This window comes from Sarcophilus harrisii, chromosome 1, assembly GCF_902635505.1.
Source record: "Sarcophilus harrisii chromosome 1, mSarHar1.11, whole genome shotgun sequence".
NCBI lineage: Eukaryota > Metazoa > Chordata > Mammalia > Dasyuromorphia > Dasyuridae > Sarcophilus > Sarcophilus harrisii.
Window position 1 is genome coordinate 639,674,206 of NC_045426.1, and position 21,686 is coordinate 639,695,891.

Below are 21,686 nucleotides of genomic sequence, written 5' to 3' on the forward strand. Positions count from 1 at the left end.
TCTATGGATCACCATTTTTATCTTCTCCCTAGCTCCTTACCTCATATTAAGAGACTTCAACATACATTTCCTTCAAACAGCTTAACGACTATGTTACTCAATCTACTAATTTCCCAAGACTTACTCCTTCACAGAACCTCACTGTATTTTTCCATTTTTCCAAGGCTTTTCCTTTGGCCTTTCATTACCAAAGCCTACTCCTCATCCTCACCACAACCTCTAGTTCCTGTCTCCCAGGTTATTACTCCTGTACTAGTCACTCCTCCATCTTTCCCTCATCTTGGCCCTTTGGAGAACCAGTTTATTCCTCTACTGTCCCCTTCTATTGAGTCTACTTCAGTATCTCCTAAATCCTCTCCCTTATCATATCATGAATTGTGCCCTGCCAAGTCTCAGCTTTATGCCACTTCCACCATCAGCCATCTTCACTCCTATTCATGTGCTGCTGAATCTAGGTGAAGGAAAATCATGCAATCAATCTGACAGGGTGTACTACAAGTTTGTATTTCTCAACCTCAACTGGATCTTTACTGCTCCTAGGCAATCCTTCGATGCCTCCTTATCAATCCACTCTCCCAATTCTCCAAATGGATCTTCCTAACCTTTTTGTCCGTCCTTCTTCATGGCTTCCCTTCCTCTAATTCTCTCAGTTGAGAAACTTACTTCATATTTTACAGACAAAATGGAGACCATTCACCATGAACTCTTTCTTCTCTCCTTTTCCTCATCTCATATTACTCAAGTTTCTTTGGCCACTTTCACCTTCATCTCTGTTGAAATAGCCTTACTCTTTACTAATCCCTTTGCCTGCTCAAATGGTCCCATTCCATCTCTTATCCTCTAAACCAATCATTCCCTTTGCAATCCCACTTCCTTCAATCTTATCTTCCATCTCTCTATGTCCACCATCTCTTTCCTTCCTACCTAAATGTCAATATCTCCCCTATCCTCAAAAAAAATTTTTTTTTGTACTTCCCATCCCTATTAACTATCATCCAACATCTCCTCTGCCCTTTGCTGCCAAATCTGTGAAAAGGTCATGGATGCCTTCACTTTCTCTCATCTCACTCTCTTCTTAATCCCTTTTAATCCACCTTCTGACCTCATCATTCCACCAGAACTGTTCTCTCCACAGTTACTGATGATGTTTAATTACAAATCCAAAAGCCTTTTTCTCAATCATCCTTCTTTTTACCTCCTCTTCAGTCTATGACTTTGTTGAGCATCGTTTTCTTAACATTCTCTTCTCTCTAGGTTTTCAGGACACCAGTCTCTCCTGGTTCTTCTACATAGGTGATCTTTTCTCAATTCCTTCTGCTGATTCCTCTTCCAGGTCATAATTTCAGGGTTCTCTTCTGGGTCCTCTTCTCTTCTCCCTCTATACTACTTCATCTGGTGATCTCATGAGTTGCCATGGATTTAATCACCATCTCTATTCTGATGATTCTGAAATCTACCTGTCTACCCTAAGCTCTCTTCTGACCTTAAATATCACATGTATAATTACTTTTCAGGCATCTCAGACTGATTGTCCAATAAATGGCTTAAACTCAACATGGCATTATCTTTTCCCCCTAAACTCTCCCCTTGCCTAATTTCCCTATTACTCTCTAGGACAACACCATCCCTCCCAATCCCTCAGACTCAAAATCTAGGTATTATTCTCTACTGCTCAGCATCTCCCTTCCTACTCCCATATCCAATATGTTGCCAAGGTCTGTCAACTTCATCTTTGAAACATCTTTCAAATATGTCTCTTTCTCTCCTCTGTTATCACCCGTTAGGCTATAAGTCCCTTGAGGACAGGGACTATCTTTTACCTCTTTCTGTATCCCCAGCACTGTGCCTAGAACATAGTAGATGTTTTGTAAATGTTTATTAACTGATTGATTAGCATTAACTCTTTCCTGTCTCTCAACTCACATAAATAAAATAGTTTTGGGGACAGCTAAATGGCACACTGAATAGAGCATCAACCCCAAAGCCAGGAAAACCTGAGTTCAAATTCGGCTTCAGATTACTTAACACTGGGCAAATCACTTATCCCAATTAACTTGAAAAAAACCCCAAACCTCCCAAAATAAAATTGAGCAAAATATAAGCCCCTTGAGGGCAAATACTGTTTCACTTCTGCATTAATATCTCAAGCAAAGCGCCTGGCACATGGAAGACACTACATGTATATTTGTGTTCATTAATTATTGATTGATTAATTACCCTAGTCCTGATGATTCTACTTCCACAACATGCCTTGCATCCTTTCCCTCTGGTTTTTCCCATGGTCACTACTAGTTTGGACTAATGCAGTAGCCTCCTAACAAGCCTTCTAACCTTCATCTTCTGCCTCCTTGATCCATGCTGATGTCAGAATAATCTTTCTTATGTATAGATATGAAGAAAGAGACAAAGAAAGAGACACTAGACAGACAGACAAGTTACTTTGGATTAGATGTAATTGGTTACAGATTTCTTCTAGCAGGCTCTTCAACATTTCAGGGTTTGATGCAACACAACACATTTGGAGAACCTAATCATCCTCAGAGAATCTTTCCTTCAAATTGGACTCTATTCTGGACCTCTTCCTTCAATGATGTTATATACCTTTGAACATTTTTTTCTATACCTTGCCTGCCACTTATGATCAAACAGCCTTGAAATAAAGTTAACTTCATTGTCATATCTTACAAGGTATCTTGAATAATTTTAACATGAGTTTGGAAGTTACCTTGTTGGAAGAAAGACATTATTTTGAGCTATTGAAACAGATGCTTTTTAAAATCAACAACACATAATATATTCTTATAAATTCTCTGTATATATTCTTATATATAGTTCTTACATTCTTTTTCCCCCCCTGAGGCAATTGGGGTTAAGTGACTTACCCAGGGTCACACAGCTAGGAAGTATTAAATGTCTGAGGTCAAATTTGAACTCAGATCCTCCTGACTTCAGGGCTGATGCGTTAGTCACTGCGCCACCTAGCTGCCCCTAGTTCTTACATTCTCTACATCTTTCAATCAAATGAATGATACTAATGATGTGATCAATTGATGACTACCTCTTGCAAAAGTCTAACTGTTCCCAATTAATACACTCATTAAGAATGTCCTTAATATACATACAGGTGATTCTCATAAAAATCATATATGGATAGGAAAACAGGCATATGGGTTTTCAGTAAGATGACCAAATATTTCATAAATGGCCATTTTGGTATTAAAATAGGAGATCTTTTTTCACACTTCTCCTTCAGACAAGTTGGGAATAAATCCCTCAATATCCCTTTGTGTCACTTCTATCACAGATCACCTCTTACGTACATTTTGGTTTAATCCCGATAGTTTTCCCATCTTTGTGTTCTTATGTGTCTGTTCTGTTACATCAATAAGCATACATGGAACTGAATATAGAATCCAAGTGTGGAAATTCTATTATCCTTGTTGATAAACCAAAGTTTGTTATAAAGAACTTTGCCTATATTTTCTATTTTTCTTTTTTGTTGTTCTTCCTCCTTTTTCATCCTTAAATGCCCTCAGAATGACTTTGGTTATTTGGATTTCTTGGCACACTTATTTTAAAATGGGCCTTAAACATCCAAAAAGAAACAATTAAAATATCATGAATCTGCAGTCAGAATCACACAAGATTTAGCAGCTTCTACATTAAAGGATTGGAGGACTTGTATTGTGATATTCTGAAGGGCAAAGAAACTAGGATTACAACCAAGAATCATCTACCCTTCAGAGGGGGAAATGGACATTTAGTGAAACAGTATTTTCAAGCATTCCTGATGAAAAGACTAGAACTAAATAGAAAATCTGACTTTCAAATACAAAATAAAGAGAATCATTAAAAGATAAATAGGAAAAGGAAATCATAAGGGATTCAATAAGGCTAAACTCTTTACATTCTTACATGGAAAGATGGTACTTGCAAGCTCTTAAGGACTGTTAGAATTCTTACAAGGTGCTAAGTCAGTGGAATTGATAGAAACAATGGTTCTTTAGCAGGATGCTTAACAGTTTTCTAGATGTACTTAGTACTTATTAGAGTTCACACCTTTAAGAGAACATATATAAGCTAGGAACCTCAACCAGGATGCACTCAGGGAGATTCAGAACCAGGATTCAGTCGAGGAGATTCGCAAGTCAGGCAGAACAAAGAAAGAGAAGTAGTGGTAGGCTGTTCTGTGGAGAACACTGAAACCAAGATCCAGAAGGTCTCCAGAAAACTAGCCGAGCCCCAAGTGAAAGAGATAAGATTTTGGAAGAGACAGTAAAGGATTTGAACAGCTAGCTGCATTTGGGGTGATTATTACTTTGAACTGTAACAAAGACTGCTCCCAGAAACCCCCCAAGAAACCTGCTCCCAGAGAACTTAATATTTTAGAGGAGAACATTACAAAGGACTGTCATTATTAGGAAGTTAGAAGGAGTATATAGACAGAGGGCAGGGGCAAATCCAAGATGGCAGAGAGTAGACAGGTCTTTGCATGAGCTCTTCCTGGCTTTCCTCAAATCAACACGAGAACAAGCCTCTGAATGGGTTTTGAAATAACAGAATCTATAAATATTTGAAGTGTAATAAATTTCCAGCAGAAGATATTTTGGAAGAACTTCACGGAAGGTCTGTCTCAGTCAGTGTGTGTATATGGGGGTGTTGCAATCCAGCAGACACAGCACAGTGTAGGGAGACCCAAGGTGAAGAGGTTTCCACTTATTGGGGGACTCTAGTGAGAGGCTCTTACCCATAGCCACATTATAGCAGCTTTGGCTACTATGTTCTAGTTCAGAAGACAGTGGATCAACAGACTAGTTGTGAGCCCTCCAACCACTACAGAAGACAAATAGTGAGCCCCTGAGCAACACAAGTGGGACTTGGCCAGGTGCAACCAGCACAAGAAGGAAGTTGGCAGCACCAGCCCCAGGCCAATGGGAAGCCACTGTCACCTTTAGGGGAAGCTAGGGACAATCTCCTCTTTGCCCCAGGAGCAGACAACCTTTAAAAATGAGCAAAAAAGCAATAAGATCTCTGATCACAGATAGCTTTTATGAAGACAGAGAAGAACAGATCTCAAACCCTGAGGACACTAAAGGTAAAACTAGATGAAGTCTCAAAGAAGACCAACTTATAAGTTGGTCTCCATCTCACAAGGCTCTCTTGGAAGAATTCAAAAGGGATCTTTAAAAAGAGTTAGAAGAAATATAGGGAAAGAAAACAAGAGCTCTGGAAAAGGAAACACAGAAATTGTCTGAAGAAAATCACTCCTTAAAAATAGTTTTGATGAAATGGAAAAAGAAAATAACTCCTTGAAAAACAGAATTTGTGAAATGGAAGAAAACAATGAACAAAGCAACTCATTTAAAAGTTCAGTTGGCCAAATGCAAACGGAGGTTAAAAAAACTAAGTGAAAAAAATAATTTATTAAAAATTAGAATTGAACAAATGGAAGTGAATGACTCAATGAGACATCAAGAATCAATCAAACAAAACTAAAAACTGAAAAATAAAAGAAAATGTAAAATACCTCATCAGGAAGAAAGAAGGCACAGTTGACTATGTTGGGATGAAATCCAAAAATTTTAAATTAAGGGAAGAGAAAGAGAAATGCACTGGGAAAGGGGGGAGGGGGAGAGGTAATGGGGGTAAATTATCTCATATAAAAGAAGCACAAAAAAGCTTTCAGAGTGGAAGGGAATATGGAAGGGAAATAGACAATGCTTAAATCTTACTTTCATCAGAATTGTCTCAAAATGGGGATAACATACACTCAGGTAAAAAGCATCTATCTTACACTACAAGGAAGTAGGAATGGAAGAAGATAAGAGAATGAAGTGGGTGATGATGAAAATGAGGTGGATTGAGGGAGGTGGTCATCCCAGAAAAAGCATTTTGAGGACAAGATGAAAGGAGAAAGAGAGAAGGATTAACAGGGAAAATAAAATAGAGAAGTAATCATAATTGTGGGGAAAAATTTTACAGCCTTTCTCTAATAAAGGCCTCATTTCTCAACTATATAATGAACTGAATCATATTTATAAGAACACAAGTCATTCCCCAATTGGTAATGGCCAAAAGATATAAAAAAACAATTTTCAGTCAAAGAAACCAAAGCTATATCTAGTTATTTGAAAGCATGTTCAAAATCTTTAATAATTGTTGTTTGTGTTCAATCATTTTTAGTTGTATCTAACTCTTTATGATCCCATTTGGAGTTTTCTTAGCAAAGATACTGGAGTAGTCTTGTTATTTACTTCTCCAGTTCATTTTACAGATGAGAAACTGAAGCAAATAGGGTTAAGTGACTTGCCAAGGGTCACAAAACTAATAAATATCTGAAGTCAGATGTAAACTCAGTATGATGAATCTTCCTGATTCTAAGCCTGGCACTCTCCACTTTGTAACCTTAGCTGTCTTCAGTTCACTGATTAGAAAAAATGCAAATTAAAACAAATTTGAGGTACTACCTATCAGATTGGCTGATATGACAGAAAAGGAAAATGTTAAATGTTGAAGGGGATGTGGGAAAATTGGGACACTAAAGCACTGTTGGAAGAGTTGTGAACTGGTCCAACCATTTTGGAGAACAATGTAGAACTATGTCCAAAGGGTTAAAAACTGTGCATACCTTTTGATCCAGCAGTGCCGTTAGGTTTGTATCCTAGAGATTGTTTTAAAAGGAGAAAAGACCTATATGTTCAAAAATATTTGTAGCAGCTTTTTTATGATGACAATGAATTGGAAATTGAGGGGATGCCCATTAATTGGGGAATGGATGAACAAGTCGTGATATATGATTATGATGGATTACTATTGTGTTATAAGAAATAATGAGGAGGACGCTTTCAGATAAACTCTGGAAATACTTACATGAATTGATTCAGAGGGAAGTGAACAGAACCAGAAGAATATTGTACATAGTAACAATGATATCATAAAATAATCAGATATGAATGACTTAGCTATTCTCAGTGACACAAAAATTTCAGACAACTCCAAAGGACTTGTGATGAAAAATTCTATTCACTTCAAAGAAAGAACTGATTAAATCTGAATGAAAATAGCATACTATTTTTAAACTTTATTTTTCTTGTTGTGTTTTTGTCTGTGTTTTCTTTCATAACAGAACTAATATGGAAATATGTTTTGCATGACTGCACATGTATAACCTATATAAAATTGCTTGCTTTCTCAAGGAGAAGAGAGGAGGGAAAGGAAAGGAATTTGGAACTCAAAATTAAAAAAAAAAACAAATGTTAAAATTGTTTTAACATGGAAAAAATGTATGAAGATAAAAATAGACCTTATCTCCCACTATTTCTCTCTCTCTTATGAGATGATAGCTGCACAGATCTTCCATGAGCTATCTTCCCATGATTTCACAAACACTGTTATATTCTAAATTGGTGCTACTTTTGGTGGTCTATCTCCTGGCTTGGCAAATAAGTCAAACATTTTCTGACCAAAAATTTTAAAGCCATTTTTAAGCTCTTTTGCTCTCCTAATTAGCAATTGGCTTACATCAGTTAAGCTTTGGTATGAAATTATTATGGTATATATCTATAGCCTTTCTTTTATCAATTGCTCATACTTCATTATTAATAGCATCGTGGAAAAGGTCAAGATTTAGTTGTTTCAATAAAGGTGTCATATCTAGTTCTCATTTTATTCTTTCTTCTAGTTTATTACTAATTTTATTTTTTATCATAACAAATCAGTGATTTCAATATACACAGATAGCTAGTTCAAGAACAACTTCCACATCAGTAAAGAGCCATCTTCAGTCTGTTAAAATGTAATCAATTTTATTTTTTGTGTTATGATTTGGAGCTTTTCATATTGATGCTTACTGATTATTTTCTTTAAGAAAATATTTATGATATAGATGTGTGAGGTTTTCATGTAGTCTAACAGTCTTTGGCCTCTCTCATTCCCATTTCTGATAAATGGTTTCCAATATATTTCTTGACATCCTCATGTACTCCCACCTTTTCACTGAGTCACTGAGTATTAGGATGTATGCTGATTTAATTTGGAGGGCCCTATCAAGTTCTTCATAGAATTTCTCTCCCCTTTCATCCTCTATAGTAGGTGGTGGTAGATAAGTTTCAATTATGTTCATGGCAGACTTTTGGCAAATATTTGTCATGAACATTTCAATTTAAGATAATGAAATATCCCATAAAATGATATCATTTATTTTCTTTGGGAGTAAAGTAAAACAAATGATGCCAATTCTTTTATTTGCTCCATAAAAAAGAACTACCTTCCATTTAGCTGTAATTTCCTTCTTTTTTTCTGGCTTCATTTGAACTGAGGCTATCACATGGATATTGAAACAATTCAGGTTTTCTAATACCATATCTCTTCATTGGTCATTGGACAAGGGTCTCTCAATAGACAAGTCAAAAAAAGTTTTTAAATAGTTTAAAACTGTGATTATCAGCACTCCTTATAGTCTCTTCCATCATTCCGCCAACATTGCAGGAGCAAAATGGCACTATGAAAGTCTGGATTTGGATTTTTTTTTTCATGGATTGTTATGACCAAAGAATTTATCCTCAGTAAGCTGGTCTACTGGGGCAGAGCCTCTCCAGATTTGGGTAGCTAGAGGCTGAGAAAATAGTTTCTCAGCTTGTTACTACAAGTAACTACTGTTACTACTACTTTATACTTGTTACTATATCCCAAAATTATTATAAAGCCTTTTTAGTGTAACAGAACCTGCCAGAGAGTGAACCTTGCTGCCTTTGCCTTTGAAAGCCAAAGATCAATTTGATAGGACAATCAGAGTAGAGCTGCAAAGAGGAGAAAACTAAGAGCTGACCAGCTCTGTCTTCTTTCTGCCTTTTTTATTTTTACTCACTCCACCCTAGCCATAGTCCTATCTCTACTTTGAACCTCCTTTTCCCCTCTAGCCAAGGTCTACCTCACTTTAAATCCAATTCACTTGCAAGTTAAGACATCACTCTCCTGATATTATTAGTCCTCTTGGAGAATGAAGGGTGAACAATAACAATCTCCCCAATATAGCTCAAAACAAACAAAAAACCCCCATAAAAAATAAATGAAGCTTTTCATGACCCTGCAATCTATTATAGCCTCAGCCCTTTCTGAACTTTAGGACATGAGACACTTCTCATAGACCTGTTCTATGCTTTTGAGGAGCAGCTAGTTGAGGTAGTGAAGAGAATGCAATGTAAAGTCAGGAAGACTGAGTTCAAATTCAGTCTCAGACATTTACTAACTATGGACCCTGGGCAAGTCATTTAATCCTGTCTGCCTCAGTTTCCTTATTTGTAAAATGAGCTCAAGAAGAAAACAGCAAACCACTTCTGTATCTTTGCCAAGAAAATCCCAAATAGAGTCACAAACAGTCAGACTTGACTGAACAAAGAATTCATACTTTTGTAGTCATTCTCTGTCACTTGCTTTTTATTTGTTTTCTACATGTATTTTTTAAAAATGTAAGTAAATTTAACTTAAACCTTTTAACCAACTACTCCCTTCTTCTTCATCAAATTTGCTTCTCTTTGTGCTTTCAAAGCTCCATTCTTTATTTTCATTTTATAATATTTTATTTTTCCAATTATATGTAAAGATAGTTTTCAACATTAATTTTTGTAAGATTTTGAATTTCAAGTTATTTTTTCTCCCTTCCTGCCTTACCTCCTTCCTCTCCAAGACAGCAAGCAATCTGATATAGATTATACATGTACAATCATTTTAAACATATTTCCATATTGGTTATGTTTTGAAAAAAATCAAAGCAAAAAAGAAAAGCCACAAGATGAAAATAGTTGCTTCAATTGGCATTCAGTTTCCATAATTCTCTCTGGATGCAGATGACATTTTCCATTCTAAGTTTATTGGAATTGTCTTGGATCACTATATTGCTGAAAAGAGCCAAATCCATCACATTTAATCATCACATAATCTTCTTGTTACTGTGTACATTGTTCTATTGGTTCTGCTTCCTTCACTCAGCATCAGTTCATGTGAATCTTTCCAGGCTTTTCTAAAATCATTCTGCTGATCGTTTTTTATAGAATAATAATATTCCATAACATTCACATACCATAACTTATTCAACCATTCCCCAACTGATGGATATCACTCAATTTTCAATACTTTGCCACTACAAAAGGGGCTGCTACAAAAATTTTCGCACATGTGGGTCCTTTTCCCTTTTTTATGATCTCTTTAGGATACAGACCCAGTAAAGACACTGCTGGATCAAAGGGCATGTCCATTTTTATAGCCCTTTGGGCATAGTTCTAAACTACTCTCCAGAATGGCTGAAACAGTTCACAAAGAATTTATTTTCTTTTTTCAATTAATTAATTAATTAATTGAAGCTTTTTATTTTCAAAACACATACATGGATAATTTTTCAACATTGACCCTTGCAAGACCTTGTGTTCCACATTTTCCCTCCTTCCCTCCACTTTCTCCCCTAGTTGGCAAGTAATCCTATACATGTTAAACATGTTAAAATATATATTAACTCCAATATATGTATTTTTATATATACAATTATCTTGCTGCACAAGTAAAGTCAGATCAAAAAGAAAAAAAAATTGAGAAAGAAAACAAAATGCAAGCAAACAACAACAAAGTGAAAGTGCTGTCACACAGACTTTCAATCTTGAGAGCCTGTTATATATCCATGTCTTTATTTGTGCTGTCTCCCACATCTGGAATATTCTCCCTTCTCTACCTAATAACTTTCCTATTTTCCTTCAAGTCTCAGCTCAAAGCTTTCGACAGGAGCTTTTCTATGTCTCCCCAGATGCTAATGCTTTTCCTTCTAAGATTATCTTCCATCTGTTCTTTATATATCTTGTTCATCCCTAGTTATTTCTATCTTTGCCATCCCCTATTGGACTGTGAGCTCCTTGAGGGTATGGACTATTTTTGCCTTTTTTGTATCGCCAGCACTTGGCACAGTGCCTGGCACATGGTAAGCATTTAATATGTGCTTGTTGACTGACATTGAATGGCTGGGCTGCTTTAGGTAACGGGATCTGACCTTTCCTTTTTCGAGACTCTTTGGAATCTGCTTTTCCAAAATTTCAGATGTACGCTGGACTCTTTCCGGCTTCCCTTTCCTTTCCTATCACAAAGTCTAGGGTGAAGGAGTAACTCTATCTTATTTCCCAGGCTCCCATCATTTCCAACCCAGCAGCCAGTTCTTCCTTGTCAGTGAGAATCAGATTCAGAACAGTTCATTACCATAATCAACTTCACTGACATAAAGCTTTAAAGTGTGCTAAGTGTGCAGCATCTATTATCCCAGCTGAGCTTCATGATGATATTTTGAGGTAGATATTTCAGTTATTATTATCTCCTTTTTACAGAAGAAAAAAATAGAGGCTAAGGGAACAGAGATAAATAAAATATCCATGTAACAGGTATTAGAAGCAGAAGCAGAATATAGATCTTCCTGATCCCACATCCAGACTTTGACCTAATATGTTGCTTCTCAGCAAGTTGTCGGGAAGCCACTTTGCAAACTCCTAAAAGCTCCAAATAATGGCTAGCATTTATATAGCTTTGCAAAGCAATTTATATATGTCAGATGAGAAAATTGAGACCTAGAAAGACTGTGACTTCTCCAGAATCACATAGTTAATATCTAAAGCAAGATTTGAACCCAAGTTTTCCTGAGTTGCTAATAGAGAAATGGAAATGATTTTGAGAGGCTTGTGCCATGGTAATCATTGGGTTTTTTTCCCAATGAACTCCCTGATGACAGATGCTGGATTTTATTTCCCCTGAGCACATTACAGGCTCTAAAATAATGTTTTTTTCACTGAATTGGTAAAGACCAGAAGGAGAAAGGAACAAAGACACGGAGAGAGACAGAGATGGAAATAGTGAGTAGGAAGACAAAATGTTCTCCACATCACCTTCTCCTGTGTCTCATCCCAAGTTGTGCAACCACAACTTAGTGCTCTTAAGACAAACATACTAACCTCTAGCAGCAGGATACTTGAGCTACTGTGGTATGATAGGGAGGCAATGTGATGCTACAGTAAAAGATTTACCTTAGTCTGAATCCTAATCCTTTGATATTCTATTTGTGTGATGGAGGTCACTTCCTTCTATGAGCCTCAGTTTCCTTTTCTGTTAAATGGAGATATTGGGTTCAGTGATCACTGGTGTGAAGCCTTCTAGCTCTATCACCCATTGAAATAAAGTTCCTTGAGTGTGGGAACATTTTTCAGCTTCTGGGGAAGGAGAAAAAAGATTTTTCTGCAGGTAGGAGTAGGTGAGAAAAGGTAGCGTTTGTAGGCAAGTATGTAGGAGAATTCACGTGCCCTGATCAATTCTGCAAAATTTCCTTAAAGTATCTGTATTGAATAATCCCCAGGTTTGGAGGAAGGAGTGGATGTTCTAGTTCCACAGCGTCAGGAAGATCAGAGACAAGAGGAGTAGGTCAAAATGTTTTGGAACATCCCTTTCCAGTAAAGACTTCACTGACTCATAGAGAGAGGCAGAGAGGATCACATAATTATCCCTATACCCAGCTGAAGTCCCTCTTGAGCACCATTGCCATCTCAAAGAAGACGTCCAATAGGCAGCTTCAATTGAACATGTCTAAAATAGAACTCATTACTTTTTCCTTCAAAGCTACTCCTCTTCCAAACTTTGTTATTTCTGACAAGGATATTACTATTCTTCCTGATAGCCCACTTCAAAACTTCAGTCACACTCAACTTCTTACTCTTCCTTACTCCCTGTATACAATCAGTTGCTAAATTTTGTCATCTCTGACTCCATAATATCTCTTGCACCTGTCCCCTTTTTTCCACTCACAAGGTCCTCACCTCTGGCCTAGATTAGTGCTGCATCTTCCTAATTGGTCCCTGGGCCTTAAGTCTCTCCTCATTCCAACCCATTCTCCACACAACTGCCAAAGTGATTTGGGTCATGGCACTCCTCTGATGATAAACTCTCCTGGTTCCCAAGGTTCAAATACAAATACTTCTGTTTTGCATGAATCTGTCAATCAGGCTTTTAATCAATCAGGCACTGATCAATAAGCAGTTTTTGAGCACTTGCTAGGCTCTGGATTAGGTACTGACAATCCAAAAACAAAAAAGGAAATAGTCTTTATCCTCAAGGAGCTTACATTCTACTGGGGAAGACAACAGGCACATGTATAAATATAAAATCAATTAAAAAAAAACCGAGAGATAGAGCTTCCAGATCCAGACTCAAGAAGTTCAGAATTCAAATCTGTCCTCAGATATTTACTAATTGTGTGATCTTGGGCAAGTCATTTAACTCTGTTTGCCTCAGTGTCCTTATCAGTAAAATGGGAACTGTGGAGAAGGAAATGGCAAGCCACTCCAGTATCTTTGCCAAGAAAACCTTATGAATACAGAAGGAATGTGAGCTCCTTGGGGGCAAGAACTAGCTATGTGAGAAGAAAAGGGGGTTCCCTTATTAGACAAGGAAGGATTGGAAGACTGGAGACTTGGCCAACAGCAGGAGCTCAAAGAATTACTCTGGTCACATTTTGCTTAAAGGGTATATTACGCATTTTATAAAGGAGAATGGTAACCTGGAAAGGATCCTGATTGGTAGAAATCTAGAAGTAAGAAATAGGGCTAACTAAACCCCGTTAAAAGGTTTGACCTGGCTTCTGTAGGTATGTCCCCATCCTGTGAAATTGGGGTATATCCATTCTTATAAGAATGTAGAATAAATCTTTCCTGCATTCAAAACAAAACAAAACAAAAATTTTATGGACAAAGTCCAATGGGTTTGCATAGAGACAACTGAATGACTGAACAACAGCAAAGTTTTGGGGGCGATCAGAAAAGGCTTTGTGTGCTAGATGTTTTTTGAGCTGTGTCCTGAAGGATTCTGAGAAGGAGAGATGAGCAGGGAGTAATTATAAGTGTTAATCATGGCCAGGACAAAGGCAGGGAGGTGGAAGATGAAGTGCCATGTACAGCTGGACCATAGAGTGTAGGCCAGGCTTTCCCTTCATGATGCTTCAGTTCAGCCAGACTTTCCTCCTTGCTGTTCCTCATTCACAATATTCTACTTTGCATCTCTTGCTTTGAACAAATTATCTCCATTTCATTTCATTTTCTTTCTCTTCATCTCTGCCTGTAAGAATCTCTAATTTCCTTCCAATCTCAGCTCAAACACCGCATCTCGTCTATTAAACCTTAACTGATGACTCCAGCTGTGAGCATCCCCCAAATTACTTTGTACTTATTGATATTTTCTTAGGTGTATGCATATTATATTTCTCCATAGCATATAACCTTCTTGGAGACGGATAGGAATGTCTAGGGAATCACCTAAATTAGTGCCTGCTGTGTGGTGGACTCTTAAATGCTTGCTGACTGACTGATGGATTTCTCCCAACCCTCATAATTAAGGCAATTGAGGTTTAGAGATAGGAAGGGATCTTTGCCAGCTCTCACAGCAAGGCAGAGCTGGGCCTAGATCCTGACATTCCCAACTCCCAGTCCAAGATATTTGAATTATAGTCGGCAGATGTGGCCTTGGTGTTTGTACCCCGACCTCAGTGTTAAGCCTGATACAGGTGAAAATGAGGAAGTCCCTTCACAGAACCTTCCCCCCCCCTCCACACACACATATCATCATCATCATCATCAACAACAACTCCCTTTTCTTATTTTGTATTCCTCTTCTCTCCTCTTTCATGATCTCCTTCTTTTCTCTTCTTCCAACTTTTTGTCTCCTCCCTCTTCTTACCCTCCTCCTTTTTCCTCCAGCCCCTTTCTCCTCTTTTCCTCCTTTACCTCTTTCTTCCTCTTTTTTTCCTTTCCCTTTCTTCTCCATCCCCTGAGGAGTTAGGATTTGGTCAGACTCTCCTTCCATTCTTTGCTCTCTGGGTAACATCATTCTCTCCCCACTCCCCCATCAGCCCCATAGCACATTGTTAAAGATAAGGCTCATGGAAGGCAGCTCTCCAAACCTCTCTGGCATTGTACAGTCAAAATATTCCCAGATTTGGAGATGTATGGTTCTTGTCCCTTCAGAGACCTTCATCTGAGTTCCTGAGTCCCCCTATCATAAGCACAAGGCTCTCTTCCCCTATTGTCCCTAATCTCTGATACCCCATACTCCTTCTTTCCTTCCTCTTGGGAGACAGTGGCTATGAAGGATTTAATAGTCACGACATAGGCTAGAAGCCAAAAAACTTGGGTTCTAGTCATTGGCTCTGATAAATCATAGTTGGGTCTCCATGGTCAGTCATTTTTCTCTTAACCTCTGTTTCCTTTTCTGTGAAATGAAGGGCATTAGATAAAGTGCTTTCAAAAGTCTCTCCTAGCTCTAAAGGAATCACAAAAAAATCTAAGCTGGAAGGATTCTTAGAGATTATTCAGTCTAAAACCTTCATATTATGGAGAAGGGATAAGAGGCTCAGAATGGAGAAGGGACTAACTTCAAAATCCAGCAAAATTATGGTAAATTTGGAACTTTATTCACCGTCCACTTTTCTGTGACACTGAGCCATTCTAAGGGTATAACTATGACAGGCAAATTTCTTCTCTCTGAGCCTCAGTTTCTCCCTCTGCAAAATGAAGAAATGGGCACCATGACTTCCAAGGTTTCTGGTGTCACTCTTGGTCTGAGTTTCCTTGGTCCTTAGGCAGACTTGGCTCAGAAAAATCATCTTTGTCCTCTCTGGCCTTCTCTCACTGTTGCAGTCTCCCCATCCATCTTTGGCTCTGTCCACCTTTCCCTCCCTGTAACCAGACACAGGGATGAATCTGTAACTTGAGACGGCTGTGTTAGGAGAGGCTGGTGCTGGGAACTTCCCATAAGAGAGCAAGTCCTGGCCTGACCCAGGCTGAGCAGGGGGTTATATCCTCTGGCTGGGCAGCAGGAACAGGCCCCATAGGGAGGGGAACTGCCTTCGAGTTCCTGGAATCTCTCTGTCTCAGTATCTCTGACTCAGCCTACAACTGGGCTGCTCAAACACTCTCCTCAATGTACAAAGGAGGGCTTGTGGAAGGGAGAGAGGACCTCAGACAGGACAATCCAGCAGTCCTGCTGTCCCGATGGCCAAAGGGCCAAAGCTGCAGGCCTCTCCTCTCCTTGTCCAGCTCTCCCCACTAGCCACAAACCCTGCCCTCCAATGGCAGCGCCCAAATAAAGCTTGGGGACACAGAGACATTAACTTGATGTGTGACTTTGGGTAGGTCCCTTCCTCTCTGAGACACTCATTTGTAAAATGATTGGGCAAAAATGATAGATAGTCTTACTCTTCCAACTCTGATATCCTATTATTAGAAAGTAACAGACAAATTGAAGAAACGAGAGGGAGAAAAGCAATCTTAGAGAGTGAGAAACAAGACAAAAGAGAAATGTGGAGGGTGGTGGGGCTGTGGGAGGAGACAGATATTCAGACAGAGGTGGAGAACAGACAGATAAAAACAGAGACAGAAACAGAAAGAGAAAGACAGAGAGACACAGAGGAACAGAAAGGCAGGGACAGAGATAAAGAGAGAGACAGAGACACAGAGAAAAAGACAGAGAAGAGAAACAGAGAGAGAGTCAGAGAGAGAGAGAAGAGAGAGACAGAGACAAAGGGACACAGAGACACAGAGAGACAGTAACAGAGAGAGAAAGAGACACAGAGACAGTGACACATAAAGACAGAGAGATTGTGAGAGAAAAAGAGACAGAGATGCAGAGAGAGGTAGACATATAGAGACAGAGAGAGTGATACACAGAGAGATAAAGACAGAGAATGACAGAAAGAGATGGAGAAAAAGACAATGACAGAGAAATAGATAGAGACAGAGAGAAAAAAGAGAGAAAGAGACAAAGACAGACAGAAAGAGAAAGAGAGATAGAGGAGAGAAACAGAGAGACAAAGACAGACAGAGGCAAACAGAGACAGAGAGATAGAAAGAGGAGAGAGAGAGACAAAAAGAGAAAACAGAGATAAAGGAGAGAAACAGAGAGACAGAGAGAAAGAGAAAGAGACAAAGAGAGACAAAGAGAGAGATAGAGAGAGATGAGAGACAGAGACAGAGAGACAGACAAAGAGAAAGACAGAGATAGAGGAGAGAGACAGACAAAGAGAAAGACAGAGATAGAGGAGAGAAACAGACAGAGAGAGAGACAGAGAGACAGAGACAGAGTCAAAGTGGAGAGAAACAGACAGAGACAGAGAAAGAGACGGAGAGAGAGACTGAGACAGAGACAGAAAGACAGATACAGAGAGATTGAGAGAGGAGAGAAACAGAGAGAGACAGAGACAGAGACAGAGCGCAAGCAAGAAAGAGTGAAAGTGAATGACTGAGGAGGAGAGGAGGAGGAGGCAGCCTCTGATGAGCGTTCATATTGCCCTTCACCCTCCTCCAGTCCCAATAAAGGCACTAATTAGCATCCTGACCACTCAATTAATTAGACTGCGCACTTAATTATGACAAACTACATTAGCTGGGCTGCCGGCCTCCTTCCGGCAGCTCTCAGAGCCACTGACTCCATTAGACACGGGGTTTATTGAGCAGAAAAGACATATGAGGAGATTAAAGTCATCAGCGGAGGCCGCGCCACGCACTCCCACCCTTCGCCCGGGCGCTGCAGGCCTGGGAGCAGGAGGGGGAGGGGGGCGGCAGGCTGGGCCTTCCCCCCTTCCCCCCCTCCCCAGTCCCAAGGCATTCAGAACGCAGGGAGGCGCTGCGGCCCCGTGCTACCTGCCGCCTCCCATCTCTCCGTCTCTTCCTGGGTCCCTGTGTCCTCCTGTCATCCTGCTGGGGGTAGGATGGTGCAGAAGGCGGCCCTGGCAGGTCTAAGCGGCAGGTGTCGGCCGCGTGGCTCGAGGAAGCTTTGGAGCAGAAGAAGCTGTTCCTGGTCAGAGTGGTTGTTAGAAAAAGCCGGGGATGTCTCCGCCGCTCCCCACTCCTGGCAGGTCCAGTCACGGTGGCCGGAATATTTAAGGCCCAGGAAGGGCTGTTACTTGTGGCCGCAAATGATCAGAATAGCCGCACCTTGGGCCCCTTCCGGCATCTGGGGGTTAGGAGCCTCTGGTGGCTCTGAGGCAATGATTGTATTGACTGAGTCCCGAAAGAGACAGGTCTCTGAGCAGGTGTATCTCTCTGTGTTGACCGGCAGAGAGGCACACGGGGACAGTGACGTGCCTAAGTGTCCGTGTTTTCCCTTCTCTTGTTGCCGGGAATCTTCTGGTAGCGTTTGGGCTCCACATGGCAGAGGTGCATTTCAGTTAGGACCAATGCTGAGGTCTTTCAGAGAGCACTGGCCGTATTTGTGATACCTCTGCCCCCCCCCCCAGTAATACAATAGTATTATTTACTATTGTATAACTAGCTATACTATACCATATACTATATAGAGTGTATATATTATAGCATATTGTACATACTAATATATATAGCATATATAGTGTAAATGCAATAGCATATTATATATACTGATTTATAGTATATAGCATATATACTATATACAGTGTATATAATATAGCACATAGTATATACTAATATATATAGTATATATACTATATAGTGTATATATTATAGTATAGTATAGCATACTATGTTATAGCATATAGTACATATTAATATATAGTACATATAGTGTATATGCTATAGCATATATTATATACTAATATAGATAGTATATAGTATATATACTATATATAGTGTATGTGTTATAGCATATAGTATATACTAATATATACAGTATATACAATGTATACATATACCATATAGCATATATGCTATAGTATATACCTATATATATATATACATATACACATATATACATATTATATATATCTAGTATATATACTTACTATGGTATAGCTAGCATTTATATAGCATCTACCATGTACCGGGCACAATTACTAAGCACTTTACAAAAATTATAAATATTAAATAAATGCATTCAGAGCACAGCCTTGTCCCTATCTATCATCCTAATTTAGGTCCATATCACCTCTTGCCTGAACTACTGAAGTTGTCTTCTAAAACTCCCTTCCCATTGTAATACATCCTCCTTTCTGTTACCAAAGTGGTTTTCCTAAAGCACAAGACTGACCATATTACTCTCCTGAGAAATAAAATCCTATTATCTCCAGTATAGAATAGTTAAGTATTCTGTTTGGCATTTAAAGCCAAGCAAAGTTCCTTTTCTACAACCTAGCAGTTAGGTGGTTAAAGCACTGGGCTTAGAATCAGGAAGACCCATCTTCCTGAGTTTAAATCAGGCTCCAAACATTTAGTAGCTATGGGACTGGGAAAGTCACTTAACTCTATTTGCCTCGGTTTCTTCATCTGGAAAACGAAGTGGAGAAGGAAATGGCAAACCAGTCCAGTGTCTCTGCCAAGAAAATCCTGAATGGGGTCATGGAGAGTTGGACATGACTGAACAACTATTCTTATATCATAATCCCCTTTAAGTGTGCTACAATCCAACAACACTCATGACCTTCCATCAGCCATATCTGCTTTTGTGCTGGCTGACCCCCAGACATGATGTGCTCTCTCTCTTCTTATCTAGAACTCTTAGCTTTCTTGACTTCTTTCAAAACTCAGCTGAAAATTCATGTTCTTCAGGAGGCCTTTCCCTGTCCCCTATCTTCCATTTACTTCATCTACTCTTGAGTCTATCTAGTTATGTACATCTTATCTCCTGTATTAGCAGGATTGTGCTGGAGTCAACTCAAAGGGAATGTGTGGATTATTAAATGCAGTACAAACATTTACACCTCAGAAATCCATCATCGCTACAAATCAGGACGTGATTTATTGTTTTGTTGATTACCTAGACTTAAGAAAGTAATTATATACAGTATTAATATAATACAGTATTACAGTAATAATAAAAGAAAGTATTAATATACAGACTAAACTTAAAAGTGCATCATGAAGCCAAGTTTTACACATTGACTGTCGCATTGCTGCCCATTAAAATCTATTCCCCATGAGGGTAGGTGAAAAGAGGGGAAGATCATTTTTGCTTTTCTTTGTACCCCCAGCATTTAGCACAGTGTCTGCTACATAGAACATACAAAATTTTGTTGACTGGGATCAGACATGAGTAGCCTTTGTAAGAGGGAAATTAAGAGAGGTGCTTGGGGAGTGGGCAGTTACTCTGACATGCCCATTTGGGAAGAAGTTCAAAGCAGGGTCATTGGGACTGCACTAGGGAACTACTTGCTAATATATATATATATATATATATATATATACACACTATTATATTAATCTAAACCAACAAATTTTACCACAAGAGCCATCCCTGGCCAAGAAGAGTCAATACTAATGAAATGCTTTGTCAGGCTGCTTGTGTAGACTTAAAAGAACAACTGAAAACAAAGTAGAAAGAATGGATAAAGGAATTGTGATACATGAAGGCAATGGCATACTAATATATCATTAGAAATGAAAAATTAAGAAAAGTATGGGAAGACTTCCATGAACTAATCCTAAATGAATTGAACAGAATCAGGAAAAATTAATATACTCAATGATGATAGCAATATAAATAGAAAGAACAGCAGCAACAAAACAAAACAAAATCCCTAATGTTGTAAAATTATAATGAACAAGTTTGGCCTTGGAGAGGACATGAGAAAACAAACCTCCCTCTCTTCTACGTAGAGAAAGAGAATAATGGGTTTAAGGTATTACATATATACACTCAGAATGGGTGAATACGTTGGTTAGTTTTGCTGGATTATTTTTCTTTCCTTTCTTGAATAATATTTATTATAAAGTATAGCTTGATAAGTAGGGAAGGGGCAAGGATATATTCAGAAATGAAAATAGTGTAAAGTGAGATTGCTCTCTGGAAAGAGAGAAAGGGAGAGATACAGAGAGCTAGAACAAATAATATTAATCCAATTAAAAAATAAAAAGGACTACTTACTAAGGCCTTCCTTACCTGGAGGTTTGATGACCATGCTTGATGTTATAGTGTGAGAAAAAGAATAGGTTGAAGAACAATAAAAGATATATTGAGCCATTAGGGTAGCAAAAAGCCATTGGAAAGTAAGCTAAAGTGTTTCTACTGGGCTTATACCCCAAAGAGATACTAAAGAAGGGAAAGGGACCTGTATGTGCCAAAATGTTTGTGGCAGCCCTGTTTGTAGTGGCTAGAAGCTGGAAAATGAATGGATGCCCATCAATTGGAGAATGGTTGGTTAAATTGTGGTATATGAATGTTATGGAATATTATTGTTCTGTAAGAAACGACCAGCAGGATGAATACAGAGAGGACTGGTGAGACTTACATGAACTGATGCTGAGTGAAATGAGCAGAACCAGGAGATCATTATATACCTCAACAACGATACTGTATGAGGATATATTCTGATGGAAGTGGATTTCTTCAACAAAGAGAAGATCTAACGCAGTTTCAATTGATCAAGGATGGACAGAAGCAGCTACACCCAAAGAAAGAACACTAGGAAATAAATGGAAACTGCTTGCATTTTTGTTCTTCTTCCCAGGTAATTTATACCTTCTAAATCCAATTCTCCCTGAGCAACAAGAGAACTGTTCGGTTCTGCACACATATATTGTATCTAAGATCTACTGTAACCTATTTAACATGTATAGGACTGCTTGCCATCTGGGGGAGGGGGTGGAGGGAGGGAGGGGGAAAATCGGAACAGAAGTGAGTGCAAGGGATAATGTTGTAAAAAATTACCCTGG